This window comes from Schistocerca gregaria, chromosome 2 (genome assembly GCF_023897955.1).
Source record: "Schistocerca gregaria isolate iqSchGreg1 chromosome 2, iqSchGreg1.2, whole genome shotgun sequence".
NCBI lineage: Eukaryota > Metazoa > Arthropoda > Insecta > Orthoptera > Acrididae > Schistocerca > Schistocerca gregaria.
The window spans coordinates 869,587,647-869,604,088 of record NC_064921.1 but is presented as its reverse complement, the minus strand read 5'-3'; positions in this window follow the sequence as shown (position 1 = coordinate 869,604,088).

Sequence of the window (16,442 nt, the reverse complement as noted above, 5' to 3'; positions counted from 1 at the left end):
CCTGGAGTAGACAACATTCCATTAGAACTACTGACGGCCTTGGGAGAGCCAGTCCTGACAAAACTCTACCATCTGGTGTTCAAGATAAATGAGACAGGCGAAATACCCTCAGACTTCAAGAAGAATACAATAATTCCAATCCCAAAGAAAGCAGGTGTTAACAGATGTGAAAATTTCCGAACTATCAGTTTAATAAGTCACAGCTGCAAAATACTAACACGAATTCTTTACAGACAAATGGAAAAACTGGTAGAAGTTGACCTCGGGCTCAAAAAATGGCTCTGAGCACTATGGGACTTAACATCTATGGTCACCAGTCCCCTCAACCTCGGGGAAGATCAGTTTGGATACCATAGAAATGTTGGAACACGTGAGGCAATACTAACCTTACGTCTTATCTTAGAAGAAAGATTAAGGAAAGGCAAACCAATGTTTCTAGCATTTGTAGACTTAGAGAAAGCTTTTGACAATGCTGACTGGAATACTCTCTGTCACCTTCCAAAGGTGGCAGGGGTAAAATACAGGGAATGAAAGGCTATTTACAATTTGTGCAGAAACCAGATGACAGTTATAAGAGTCGAGGGGCATGAAAGGGAAGCAGCGGTTGGAAAGGGAGTGAGACAGGGTTGTAGCTTATCCCCGATGTTATTCAATCTGTATATTGAGCAAGCATAAAGGAAACAAAAGAAAAATTCAGAGTAGGTATTAAAATCCATGGAGAAGAAATAAAAACTTTGAGACTTTGAGATTTGCCAATGACATTGTGGTTTTGTCAGAGAAGCAAAGGACTTGGAAAAGCAGTTGAACAGAATGGACAGTGTCTTGAAAGGAGGATATAAAATGAACATCAACAAAAGCAAAACAAGGATAATGGAATGTAGTCGAGTTCACTCAGGTGATGCTGAGGTAATTAGATTAGGGAATGAGACACTTAAAGTAGTAAAGGAGATTTGCTATTTGGGGAGCAAAATAAATGATGATGGTCGAAGTAGAGAGGATATAAAATGTAGTCTGGCAATGGAAAGAAAAAGCGTTTCTGAAGAAGAGGAATTTGTTAACATTGAGTATAGGTTTAAGTGTCAGGAAGTCGTTTCTGAAAGTATTTGTATGGAGTGTGCCCATGTATGGAAGTGAAACATGGACGATAAATAGTTTGGACGAGAAGAGAATAGAAGCTTTCGAAATGTGGTGCTACGGAAGAATACTGAAGATTAGATGGGTAGATCACATAACTAATGAGGAGGTACTGAATAGAATTGTGGAGAAGAGGAGTTTGTGGCACAACTTGACAAGAAGAAGGGACCAGTTGGTAGGGCATGTTCTGAGGCATCAAGGGATCACAAATTTAGCATTGGAGGACAGAGTGGAAGGTAAAAATGGTAAAGAAGAATACACTAAGCAGATTCAGAAGGATGTAGGTTGCAATAAGTACAGTGAGATGAAGAAGCTTGCACAGGATAGAGTAGCAGGAAGAGCTGCATCAAACCAGTCTCAGGACTGAAGACCACAACAACAACAACAACAATGAAGTGCTACTCACCACGTAGAAAAGCTACTGAGAGAAGACAGGCAAATTAAGAAAAGACTGTTACTTTATTTTCTGTCAAACTGAGTTTTTAATCACACACATTATTACACACATAACTTAAACAAACATAGCAACTATTGTCTATGGCACTAATGCTCAACTGTGATGTGAATGTGTCTAAGGTGAGCAGCAATCATTTCTGCACCAAGTAGTGGGGATACAGAAGAGATGTGGGGAAAGGTGTGATGGTTTGCCTACTTTATTTCTTCAGTTGTTGTCCTAGGTGTCGATGTACTGCATTGCTATACTGGCTGAAAAATTGGTTATATGGCCAGTGCACTATTGTTTAACTTTCGATAATTCTCATTAATAGACTGCAAGAAAACATCCACAGACTGCTGTTGTTCATCTACGAGCAGTAAAAACCTAACCACAAGCCTTGCAGAATATTACAGTACATATTGAACAGACACTGTCATTGTTTTATCACACAGCCTAATTGTTCTACACTTATTTCACAGTTAATTTGATGCATTGTCATTGTTCTAACCAACACAGTTTCTTGTCTGAAACTTGGCCATGGACTGACTGTCTCGGGACCAAAAATTGGGCCCTTATATACCCTCACAATAATAGGTAATGAAACTACACATTGTTCGAAGTTTAAATTACAGACATTACAATTAAAACTAAACTCATTAAATGAACTGAATACATCTAAAAATTGGTTCTTTTTAACAGTTTCTTCTATTACAAAAGTTTAGCCAAATTACTTGTTTAAATGATGAAATTAACAGATATCATTATGCGAACAATATTTTTGACAAAGCTGTTAATTATTTTGGAATTATTTAAGGACTGGCTTTGCTAACATGTTTTCAAGTAGAGCCAAAGAGATCATTTAAGAATACTATTAGTTGTTCTTCCAAATGTTTATAATTAGTACAGAATTTTTATTTGTTTATACATGAACAACAGAATTTAAGTTATGAAACGATTACTGATTTCACTCTATAACAAAAGATACCAACTAGAAATACTCTAAATAAATTAGAAACTCAATTACATACATAAAACTAAGTACAAAATTAGATCTGGTGTTATATTCTTTAAAACTGAGGGCCAACCTTTCTTTTAAGAATGCAGATTATACTCACGTATGATAATGGTAATTAGTTAAGAACAAAATGAATTTCAAGGAGGGAGATGGCAAAACAATGGGGGAAGTAAAATTATCCCAGCTTGCTTCATCACAAAGGAGATAGTAGATTGAGGGAGGGGGGGGGAGATGGTAATGCTACTATTGGGGAGGGAGGTGCAAAGGGGAGAGGAGACAGGAGAGGAGAGAAGGAGAAGAAACTAAAGGACTATGCAGGTTTCCTGACAGGCAGAAAGTGTGTGATGTGCTAGAATGGTGTGGGGAAGAGGATAGGCAGGTGGAGGTCAGGGGCTAGTGAAGTCTGAGGCCACTGGGACTATAGGAACAAAGGAAGTGTTGTAGGGAGAGTTTATACTTGTGCAGTTCAGGAAGGCAAGTGCTGGTGGGAAGAATCTAGTAAACAGGGCATCCCAATGTCTCTTGTCCACAGTTTGACAGTGGTCCCACAGAAGTATCTCCAAGGGCCTTACCTTTTGCCCCAGCCCCAAATTCAATCAAGCTGGATTATTTAAGAAGTTTTCCTCCTTTCCCTGGTTCCTATAATGGAAACACTTTTCCACCACTAACCCTACTAGTCAGACTCAGTCCAAAACTAATAATGATCCCTGCCTTACTCAACAGACTCCTCCATCTACCTGTTACCCATGCCCACTGCCCCAAATCATTCCCTGTTAATGTGCATTGTGGCTGCATGCCGGAAATTTAATGGACTGTCTCCTATTAACTTTCCAGAATTTCCTTGCCTCACCGTCATTCCCCAAATGTTTCAACAAGAAAACAAGCAAAGAACCACAATATCCTATCTAAAAAGTGATCCCGATCTTATAATGAAACCTGCTAACAAAGTCTCCCCCACAGTGAATTATATTGTGTATGTACGCTGCTAGCTATCAGACATGTCCATTTGCAAGCCTTGCCACAGTGACTACATTCCAGAAATCCAGTAGGATTACCAGCCCCTCCTCAAATCCATAGATCCATCCCATAACCTCTTCCCTGCGCCCATCTCCCTCCTCAGCCCCACCACTCACCACACCCATGGCTTCTACATGCTTTCTAAAGTACACAGACCCACCCAACCAGCATGTCCCGTGTGGCTGGTTGCTTCACATCCCGCAAGGAGAATCTCTGCACTTCAGCTTATTTGCTGTAGCCTACACGCCTATAGAAAAGACAACAACCATTTTATGTACAAAATCTCCACAGTTAATGTTTTTTTTACTACCTGGTATCACTGTTGATGACACCTTCTTTCAAAAGTCCCACTGCCCATGGAATTTCCACAATTGAAAACTACCTTTCTCTACACCTGAGTTGCTCAAAATCGACAGCTCCTTCCATGTCACCAGCTAAGAGAGCTCACTGCGCTAGGAAAGTAGGGTTAACTCATAAATCTCGCGGATAAACTGAAAAGCTAGTTCCCTACTTTTACACCTCTAACTCTGCCCAGGATATATTCGCCTTTTTCGTGATATGATAGGGGCATTTTTCATTCTAGTTCCCAACTTTTACTCCATCATAATTTTGACATTATCCTGGCTCAGGAGACGACTGAGTCGGTATACGTTTGTTATTGTCTTTCGAACTATGTTGTTTGTATTGTGGCAACGGATAAAGCTTTCACAAGGATGACCATTAATTACATGTATTTGTCTAACTTCTTACAAAATTTGAACAAATTCTATATGAAACACAGAAGTGGTGCGCGTCGAAACCCCCAAAAATGCGTCTTTTGCACGTAAAAGCCAAATGATGCTAGATTTTTAAAGCGGTTCGTCGTTTAAACCTTGCTTAATATATTGTGTAACAACATTCTATAAGCAATTTGACGAGGTGAAGACTTGAAAAACCAAGAATACGTTTCTGACAACAAAAATTTCAAATTACGGGGCAAAGTTTCAGCTATTGCAGAAGGTACCGCCAGCTGCAAGGAATGGCAGATACGATGAATTACGACAAGATGAGGAATTTCTCTTTGCAAATTCTGATACACACCATTATTGATGCCTACCATAACTGCTGCATTGTCAGTACCCAAACCGCGCATTGAGTGAGCGTTCAAGCCGTAGTCATTAAGCAAAGATTTCAAACCATTGGTTACTGCCACTGCGTTGCCTTCTTCTAACTTTACCATTCACAAGAATGTGGAAACAACGCGACCTTGGGCCTCAGAAAAGTATATCCCCATACGCAGCTAACAATTTACTGGCACTAATGTCTGTAGTTTCATCCAAAAGTACACTGAAATATCCGTCTCCTTTGCCCATTTTCAGACTGGCCTTGAAATGTGGGTAAAGAGAGTTTCTAATCACACCACTACACTTGCTTCTACTCAAACGCATCTGAGAGACAGGGTCAGCACGTATAAAACTTCTTTTGAAAGGCTGCTGAAGTGACCCACAGATCTTATTGCGGAATGGTTAGCTACAAATTAACATAATGCAGCTTCTGCAACATAAACTTCATTGGACTGCCTAACTACACGTGCATTTAGTTTCAACTGCCCCTGAGAAGAAAAGGGTGCCGCAACTTTTACATGCTTTTTGATTTTTGAATGCTTCAATAAATCCGACAGATGCGAATTTAAATTGCACTGGCAAAAATCGACATCGCACACTAGGAGGGTCGGTGGGGATCTCAAGAAGCCAGTCTTTCAATTGTGCGTTGCTAAGCCACTCTTTTCTAAACTTTTGGGTGTATTTTTTGGCCTTTGGCTTAGACATTTTGATGATACACCTAATATAAATATAATCACTGATTACAACGCGATTAACTGCGCCATAAACATTAACAATTCAACACTATGTACTGTAAAGACTTCGGTTCACGGAAACTCGTAACTGCAATGCAAAAAGCAAAGAACTAAGACGAATGGATTGTTCTGTGGTGTTGAGGCACAGGACACACTATTTCGAAATCTGATTATTAACTCTAGGATGCCTAAGGAGGGCGTTCGTTGAACCCACAGTTTTTTTAAGTCCCCTGCTTTTGCCAAAGTAAGTTTCATACTACATATTCCCTTTGAGTTATTGTTTGTTGGCTATTTTATGAAACATTAGTGTCAATATATTTTACATAAAATTCCTGCTTTTAATGAAAACATAAATAAACTTGTTATGGATCCAACAACCCCCCCCCCCCCTTTAGGCTTCCATACTATAGAAAATTTCCCTTAGTAGGATTTCGTATTTCTCATCTCTACAACAATGCAAGTTAGTTTCTTGTAAGTTGGTATTCTTGATATTCACAACAATCGGTTTACTTTCAGAGGAATTGATTGTTGATGTCAGTCAGCTGTTATTCATTTTGTAAACTTGCAGTGAGTTAGTGCAGTTCCCTACTGTTCACACCCAGACTTAGAAATGAGTAAAAGAATACGTGACGACTATTCTGACTCGGGGAGTGAAAGTGAATGTGAGGATGGTGTTATGGAGTATGATTGAGATCGGGAAAGTGATGTGGATGTTAGAGAAGATGAAGATAGCGCAGCTTCAGGCAGTGTCCATCAGGATGTTATTATGGCCAAGTCTGCGTAACCACACAGCCTAGAATTCCTCAGAGGTCTGTTGCTAATGTAGTAAGAGAGCAGGCAGGAGTAACTCCAGCTGGTGTTTACCATTCATCTGGAGAAGCCTTGAAGTTACTTCTTACACCTGACATCATGGATGCCATAGTAAAACATTCAAATGAAGAGGCAGTTAGGCGAAATGTTACTTTGACTAATGAGAAAGAATTGTATGCCTTTATAGGAATCCTGATACTTATGGGGGCAAATTAGGACAATTCTGTCAGTGTACACTATGTCTGGTCAGACCTAATGGGTCAGCCAGTTTACAAGGGTATTATGGCAAGAGAACGTTCCAAGGAACTTATTGCAATCATAAGGTTTGATGACAAAAGTACCCGCCAGCTAAAAAGGGAAGCAGACAGGTTCACAGCAATCCGTGATGTTTTCAACAAAGGGAATGATAGGTTTCCACTACTGTATAAACCAGGGGTCCTACCTCACCATTGATGCTATGGTCAGCTTGTTTAGAGGGCGCTGCCCCTTCAAAGTATTTATGAAGGATAAACCGGGCAAGTATGGCATCCTAATACTCATGATGTCCGATGCAGTTGGCAGATACACCTTGAATAAGGAACCCTATGCAGGTAATGTTCAGAATTTGTTTAAAGGAGAACGGGGTTCAGCAGCTGTCGTCAAATGTCTGGTAGCACCTGTGAAAAATACTGGCCGAAATATTACTACAGACCGGTACTACACATCGGTGGACTTGGCGGAAGAGTTATACCAAGACTACAAAGTTACTACATTAGGAACTCTCCAGTCAAACAGAAAGCATATTCCAGACATAATGAAGAAAACGTCAAATCGAGAGCTATATTCATCAATGTTCTTGTTCACAGACTCATCAACGGTAGGCCTCCAGTAACTTTGGTGTCCTACATAGCAAATGAAACCAAGTAAAAACTTACTGAAAATGCCAACAATGCATCAAGGTAGAGGCACTGTTGGAGGAAAGAAGAATACATCCAAGATGGAATGAAAAGAAACACAACAAATGGAAAATCTATCTTCTGTAAGCTGGGATGGAACTAGTGAAATTGCAGGTAGAAGAAAGAAGTGCCAATGCAAGAGGGTTATCTAACCAAATTGTTCAATCAATGGAGAGCATTCTACAAAAGAAAATAAAAAAAGTGACAACAGAAGCACGTCAGCCTCTTGCAGGGAAAGGTCGGTGCCATATTTGTGAAAGATAGGCTAAAACAAAGAAAAGAAGTACAACAATCTAAGTAAACCAAAACAGTATTGTGGACAGTGTCATAAACAAGTGTGTAACACACATTCAGAAAAAATTGTGAAGTGTGTCTCTTGCCTTGAGGTTGAGGACTCAGAGTAGTCTATCGTATATGAACACATCTGTATTTTGTTTTATAATATGTCAATTTTTTATTCACTCAATCCAATATTTATAACAATTAACAACATTTATAAACCGATGCCTTAGTTAAAATACATAAACCATTTTGAAAGTTGTAATTTTTCGTCAGTAAACTTATTTAATACCTGTGGGTTCGCCGAACCCCCCCTTAGGCACCCAAGTTAGAAAAAAAGGCTTGGGCGTCCTAGAGTTAAGAGTTAACGGGAGCCAAATTGATGCCAGTTTCGGATTTTTCACGTTAAATATAATTCCAAATTTTATAAACGAAAGGCTGAATTAAACGGAAAAATATTGTTGCACACATCAATCCACAAATCCGTTAAAAATTCGTTGACCGCTAAATGCAAAATTTCACCTGCTGACAATGAGTGAAATACATTAAATTTAGCGGAAACTCCATTAACTTGGAAACCATCATGGTTGAATAGCAATAAAAATGCCGCTGTTCTGGACTGAAACAAAACCTTTTCACCCGATGTTCCGAGCTCCAGTAGGAACCGAGCAACAAGACCTCCTCCCTCCAAACCCTGATTCTGTGGGTGGCCTTTCCAATCACATTTGTTACAACACTTCCACAGTGTTACAGTTACATAATCTTAATTTCAGACAGCTGTAATAGTACGGATTTGGGTGTTTGTAGTTTGATACTGACATTTTGACAGAAAACGTGAATCCACTTTTCACACAATCGTCCAGACTCTGGAAACTTGTCGTACTTCAAAGCACCTGTAAATACCACAATTCGGCACATAAACAAAGAGTAAAAAGCTTTACAAGACTGACTTGCGCAGGCCATCTGAACTAGAGACTTGTTTCACGTTGCATTGGAGAGAGAAGCATGCGCAGAAGTACACCCTTGTTTCCTGTAGTCATGGCAGGGCAAAAAATAAAAAAAGGAAGATTTGGTTTTAACGTCCCGTGGACGACGAGTTCACAAGAGATGAATATGTGAATGTGGTCACCTTAGGAATGACTTACGGCTACTCGAAGCAGTTAGTGACTCAAAGTCTTGTTGAGCTGCCAACATCGCTTATGTAGATTTCTGTTTTGAGCCGAGAATCTTTTTGTAATCGTAAAACGCCTCATATTTTCACTGAGCATCAAGACTGATGACTGGAATCCTTCTCATTGATGACAGCAGCATAGCAACGCTTTCGACAGCAAACAACAGCCCAGCGCGATCTTTATTGCGTGTGCTTGTTGAAATTGCTTTATCAGTCAGGAGCTTCGATCTTCCAAAGTCTGTCATGACTGCTTGTGATGATTGCAAGAAGTCCCATCCAAAAATAACATTTTGACCACATTCTGATAAAATGATAAATTCAAAGGGATGTATTCTGTCACTGATAGTTGTTCTTGCAAAACATGTCCCATTCGGATAAACGTATTTCCCATTTGCGACTTTCAGATCAGTAGCTTTCACATCGTGGAACATAGTCTTCACTATCTGACAGCAACAAGTGTCCGAATTTACGGAAAAGGAAGCACCTGAGTCGACAAATATCTGGACAGGTTAGCTGTCGATGATGACATCAATGACATTTACGGGCATCTTGGTGACCCTCAATCGTGGAGGATTTGCATCTCCCCTCGATAATTTTTCCAGAAGTCGGCAGACAGGCAAGTGGCGATGCGAAATGACTACAGCGCACTGGGGAGCGATCTCTTCCAGGGTTACAGCATATGGACTTCGTCCCACATGTTGACTGTAATAGTGCAGCTGACTGGCGTAAATAGAACTGTGGTTGACGTCTGCTGGCACGGTAATCGTCGAAAACTCGCTTTCTTTCTCTACAGTAGCATGCAAATCGTCCAAGGCATCTGCAGTAGAAACACACCAGGGTGTAGTCGTCAGTCTTCTGAAAGTCTGTTCTTCTAGGGGCGTCATATTTGGGTTAGGAGATGGTTGCACCTACATTGATCAGGTACTGGGTTGCCGTTTGAAGACCGTGGCATAAGTTCGAGTTGGTGAAGTCCACTCTTTCTGGCGCATTCAGCTGGGTCAGAGATCGCTGCTAAAGACCAGTACACATCTTCTTCAACATTCTGTATCGCCTCCTGACATATCGGGTCAGCATTCAAGGCTGTTATCACTTGTGCATATGGCTCAACATTTCTGACTGCCGTACACTGCTGTATGTCTTCTCTCATAACCTGGCATAAGAAAGAATCGAGCTTATGGTGGTGTCCCATAACTGCCTAAGGGACCGAATTCGCCGGTTGGTCATACTTCTTTTGTTCGATTTCTTTTCTGTTGCATGTCCTCGCTGGCACCACTTAATAAATTCCTCCGTCATTGCGACATCTGTTACCAGAAGACTTTGGTACGTCTCTTCTGCGACTCCTTTCGTCAAGTGTGAGATTTTGTCCTCTTCTGGCATGTTAGGAATCATGGTGTGGCATAGTACCAGCCGAAAACAATGCTACGGATGCGAAACGTTACGTATGCATTATTTGAAGTCTCTTGAGTGAGCGCGCCAAGTTCCCGCCACTTCCAACAGATAGCGTAGCTGCAGGACAGTTTCAAAATGACGTCTCTAGGTGACATAGGTTACAAGCAATGTGCCGACAATGAAGTTCTCACAGCAGAGAAAGAAATCTTGGATAATATTCACAAACACCTGCAAAGTCTATGCTGTTGACAGAAGCAGGGCCTACAGTTAGTCGCTGGGCGCATAGGGCGAGGTCATCAGAAGGCGGTTCGGCGGAGCTCCGCGATTTGCAGCTTGCGGGGAGACCATTTACCATAAAGCTCTGACCTAGCCCCCTCGGACTTCCACTTGTTTCGCCCATTAAAGGATCCCATTCGTGGAAGACCTTTTGAGGACGATGAGGAGGTGATGCAATCAGTGAAGTACTGGCTCCACCACCAGGACAAGGATTGGTATCGACAGGGCATACACGCCCTTGTTTCGTGCTGGTGGAAGGCCACAGAACAGAATGGAGATTACATGGAAACATAAGATGTGTAGATAAAACACCATTCTTTCTTTATGTTCAATAAAGAATTGTTGAGGAAGAAAAATTTCGGTGCCTTACTTTCTGGGCAACACATGTGTACAACTGCATTCTTTCCCAATGAGGATGGGTCCCGTTCTTCTATTGTGCTTCTGCTACACGAACTTGCTGATTGTCACTAAACATTTTCTTCAGTCAGGCCTAGAATTTGTGCCAGCTACTGAGCTTCTCTTCTCTGTTCTAGTACCTTCCGCCGCGGAAGTCGAAAACGCGACAGAACAAATGGACGTGGTCAGCCCATACAGGGCTCCGCCTCCGCGGCGGCTATTCCGCGCAGCGGCTCTCGCGCAGCGAGGGCGACACCGCTACGCCACGTGCAGACAGCGGCCAATAGCCGCTCCCTCCGGTTTCGTATATAGGGACCCGCTCTGCCCTAGTCCAGTCAGTCTGGTACTCGATCTGGATTTCGTTTCTATCTCGGCGGTACTGCGTTCTTGTCGTTGCTCGTTGTTGACATTTGCCTAGCTCTGGTTCTGAGTGGATTTGCGGTTGGTGTTGTGGTTTTCACAAGCCTCTGTTGTTTATCTTTTCGTTGTTGTGTCGGTCATAGTCAGTCATGGTCGGTTGTTGTGTTATCGTTGGTCAGTCGCCCGACTCGTCCTGTGTTTACCCGGTTGTGCGTGCTCCACCGCCGGCGGATTCCCCGCCTGTCGGCTCCGATCCGTAGCCCAAGGCGATCCCGCAGTTGGTTTTGGTTACTACGGCTGTTCTCGAAATACTGCTGGGCTGTGCTTTCCTAGTGAAAGTGCACATTCACCAAACAAATTCTGTCATCCCACATCTTGTACATGTGTGTCAGGCAAATCCTTTCAGCTATTTCATCGGGTCCTGACCAGAGTCTCCGGAAAACACTGATGGATGCCTTATGTGCAGCTGACTTACTGCTGTTTTGGAATTCATCTATCGCCTGAATATACAGATATTTAATTAGTTATTTGCTTGAGAAAGGAGTCTTTCGCGGCGGCAGTGTTATACAAAACATTCTTGGACTTCATGCCGCGTCAGTTCACTGCAAAAACTCGAACCTTCGACGATTACCTCCTTCGGCTTCATCAGGAGCAACTGACAGTCTAAACAGCTGCTGTGATGGCCTTATACAGCCCACAGACAGCTTGCTATTGGTGGGTAATTACGCAAGCATATCGCAGGTGGTGTCAACGTCCGCGCTGGTGGTGCCACCGCTCCCGTTAGAAGAACGTTCCATAGATAATTTGAATGAATTTTTTATCAAATGATGTGGAACGAATCATTTTACAGGATATCTACACGTTATTGTTGTTAACATTAATGAAAATATAATTACTTAGTCCTTATCATGCCACTAAAACTAAAAACTAGTTCTTTTCAGGCTACCAGTTTTTAAACAATGATAAAAAATTGTTGCTGCATACTGAGCTACTTTCAGAGTCACTGACAGGTTTAACAATGCATAATAAAGTCATTTTCTTCCTCTAGTGTTGAGGGTATGAACATCTCCATTCTTCCTAAACCGTGTCGTATTATTTATGACGAATTTTTGTAGCGATAATATATATTGCGATTTCCCCCCCCCCCCCCCCCCCCCCCCTGCGGGTCCGGGGGTTAGAATAACAGGCCCGAGGTATTCCTGCCTGTCGTAAGAGGCGACTAAAAGGAGCCCCTCCCCCTCAAGGGGGTAGTTAATGCCTGCGTCCGGAGACGGACGGTTCCACGACCTATATTAGCGGTCATTTTGGTTTTTCACTTCTTTTGGTTTCTTCCTTCCTTTGGTTGGTTCCTTTCTTTGTTCTTCTCCATCTCACTGTCTTCCTTACTCTTCTCCTTACCTTTTTCTCCTTGCCTTCTTCTCCTTGCCTTCTCTGGTCTCCGCCTCGGCGTTTGAGACAGTATGTCCTTTCTTTCCCTCTGTCCTTTCTTTCCCTCTGTCCTTTCTTTCCCTCTCTCCTTTCTTTTTCCTCTTCTTCCTTCCTCCCTGTGCATGGCTGAAGGCCGACCCACGCGTTCGCACGCGTAGCCGGTGACGGGGTAACGCGTAATTCCCCGCCCTGGGTAGACAAGTAAGGCACGCACGTACCCCCTGGTAAAGACCAGGCCCAGATAGGGGTGATTGCCTGAGCTGACACCTTCCGACCATGCCGATTGGTCCCTCCGTCCGTTTCTCGGGAGGTGTGAACAATCACCTAAGGCGGGAGTGCCCTCTGAGAGGGTCCCCACAAGGAAGAAAAGCGCCATCGGAGACGCTGGCAATCATGGGGGATTCCTCCGCAATGGATTTCTCTTCTTCTTCTCTCTCGACTTCTGCCCACAAACGGAAACTTGACCAGCCACCAGTGACAAAAGTACTACCGCCTGCCCCACAGTTCCTCGTAGTTTCTCGATCTGAGGACGGAAAGGATTTTTCCTTTGTCAACCCTTTCGTTATCCAGAAGGGCGTAGATGCCGTAGCAGGATCGGTCAAGTCTTGTACCAGGTTGCGTAACGGTACCTTGTTACTAGAAACTGAGAGCACCTTTCAGGCACAAAGACTGCTTCGGGCTACACTCCTGTACACGTTCCCTGTCCAGGTGGAGGCTCACCGCACTTTGAATTCGTCTCGTGGTGTGGTCTATACTAGATCACTCGACGGATTGACTGACAAGGAGATTCAGTCTTTCCTCGATGAGCAGGGCGTGACGGCTGTCCATATGGTCATGGAAAAGGTCAACAATGACCTTGTACCGACCCGGACACTTTTCTTGACATTTGATAGTGTTCAGCTGCCGTCGCGCATCAGAGCGGGCTACGAGGTTATTTCTGTTCGCCCCTATGTCCCGACACCTACACGCTACTACCAGTATCAGCGTTTTAATCACACTCGCCAGTCTTGTTCTAATGCGGCTAAATGTGTCACTTGTGGCAGGGATGCCCATGAGGGTGACTGTCCACCTCCGTCTCCTCGTTGTGTGAACTGTCAGGATCACCATGCAGCGTCCTCCCGCGACTGTCCCATCTACAAGGAAGAACGCTTTATACAGGAAATTCGGGTCAAAGAGAAAGTCTCCACCTCGGCTGCTCGCAAGCTATTTGCTAGCAGGAAGCCCACGTTGCTCCCAGCGGGGAAATACAGTACTGTCCTCGCCTCTCCTCGGACTACCAGGGAGGTGGCGACGCAGACATGCGATCTGACCTTCAGCACTACGGTCGTCCGTTCGGCAAGTGCTAAGAATGCCCGGTCGACGTCTCCTCTTCCTCCCGTCACCCCTCCGACACAAGCACCTTTATCAGCTTCAGCCAAGACGAAGACCCAGAAGTCAGGTGCACGGGCCTTCAAGAAGGAACCGTCTCGTGCAGACTTCATACGTACCTCGAACTCCCAGCCATCGACCAATACTTCCACAAAACGACCTTCCAAGAAGGCTCATAGGAAACACAGTTCTCCTTCCTCGCCACGGCACATTTCTTCTCCTGCACCACCCAGCAGTTGCCACCCCAGGCCATCATCCGTTTCGACTGGCCGCACCGCTGGTAGCCGAACATCTGGCCGTTCACCAGCGGAGCAAGCTCCCCCTCCCGGCCATCTTAACAAGATGGCCGATGAACCTATAGAATAAATGGACGATGTCTGTCCGCCTACTGCTAGCGGCGGCAGTGTTCGCTCGAAGCCGGGCCCTTAGCGGCCTTCGAGGTGACCCATCTTCTTCTTCTCACGATAGCACTTATTCACTGGAATATTCGCAGCATTCGCTCCAACCGAGAGGAATTGAAGTTGCTGCTCCGCTTGCACCGTCCGCTCGTCGTAGCCCTCCAGGAAACGAAGCTACGCCCATGCGATCAAATTGCCTTGGCACACTACACCTCTGTGCGTTTTGACCTACCCCCTGTGGCAGGTATTCCGGCTCATGGAGGGGTTATGTTGCTGGTCCGGGATGATATCTACTATGATCCCATCACATTGCACACCGGCCTGCAGGCAGTTGCCGTCCGCATTACTCTCTCCACTTTTACATTTTCCATTTGTACCGTTTACACTCCATCGTCGTCTGCCGTTACCAGGGCAGACATGATGCAAATTATTGCTCAGCTACCTGCACTATTTTTGTTAACTGGAGACTTCAATGCTCACCATCCTCTTTGGGGCTCTCCAGCATCCTGTCCGAGGGGTTCCCTGTTAGCAGACGTTTTCAACCAGCTCACTCTTGTCTGTCTCAATACTGGCGCCCCTTCTTTTCTTTCAGACACATCTCACACCTATTCCCATTTAGACTTCTCTGTATGTACTACCCAACTTGCACGCCGGTTTGAGTGGTATGCACTTTCTGATACATATTCGAGCGACCACTTCCCGTGTGTTATCCATATCCTGCATCATTCCCCCTCTCCGTGCTCAGCTAGTTTGAACATTTCCACAGCAGACTGGGGGCTCTTCTCTTCCAGGGCGACCTTTCAGGATCAAACCTTCACAAGCTGCGATAGTCAGGTCACACACCTCACGGAAGTCATTCTCACTGCTGCTGAATATTCCATCCCTCACACTACTTCTTCTCCAAGTCGCGTACCGGTCCCCTGGTGGACCGCAGCATGTAGAGACGCTTTACGTGCTCGTCGACGTGCTTTACGCACCTTTAAACGCCACCCTACAGTGGCGAATTGTATCAATTATAAACGATTACATGCGCAGTGTCGTCGTATTATTAAAGAAAGCAAGAAAGCCAGCTGGGCTGCTTTCACAAGCTCCTTCAACAGTTTTACTCCTTCTTCTGTTGTCTGGGGTAGCCTGCGCCGGCTATCTGGCACTAAGGTCCACTCACCAGTTTCTGGCTTGACGGTCGCGAATGACGTCTTTGTGACCCTGAGGATGTCTCCAATGCCTTCGGCCGCAGAGGTTTCGAGCTCCGCTCATTACCACCCTGCCTTCCTCCCCCGAAAACAGGCAGAGGAGGCTCGGCCACCTAACTTCCGCTCCTCGAATCGTGAAAGTTACAATGCCCCATTCACCATGCGGGAACTATAAAATGCACTTGCCCGGTCACGGTCCTCCGCTCCAGGATCTGATTCTATTCATATTCCGATGCTGAAGAACCTTTCTCCTGCGGGTAAAGGTTTCCTTCTTCGTACTTATAATCGCATCTGAATTGAGGGACATGTTCCCGCATGCTGGCGCGAGTCTATTGTTGTACCGATTCCTAAGCCGGGGAAGGACAAGCACTTGCCTTCCAGTTATCGACCCATCTCGCTTACCAGCTGTGTCTGTAAGGTGATGGAGCGAATGGTTAACTCTCGTTTGGTTTGGCTGCTCCAATCTCGACGCCTCCTTACCAATGTACAATGTGGATTTCGTAGGCGCCGCTCTGCTGTTGACCATCTGGTTACCTTGTCGACCTTCATTATGAATAACTTCTTGCGGAAGCACACGACCGCGGCTGTGTTCTTTGATTTGGAGAAGGCTTACGACACCTGTTGGAGGGCGGGCATTCTCCGCACCATGCATACCTGGGGCCTTCGCGGTCGCCTCCCTCTTTTTATTCGTTCCTTTTTAATGGATTGACAGTTCAGGGTACGTGTGGGTTCTGTCTTGTCAGACACCATTCGCCAGGAGAATGGGGTGCCACAGGGCTCAGTTTTGAGCGTCGCTCTCTTCGCCATAGCAATCAATCCAATAATGGATTGCCTCCCAGCTGATGTATCAGGCTCCCTTTTCGTTGACGATTTTACCATCTATTGCAGCGCGCAGCGTACATGTTTCCTGAAGCGCTGTCTTCAGCGTTCTCTTGACCGTCTTTACTCCTGGAGTGTCGCCAATGGCTTCCGTTTTTCTGCAAAGAAGACGGTCTGTATT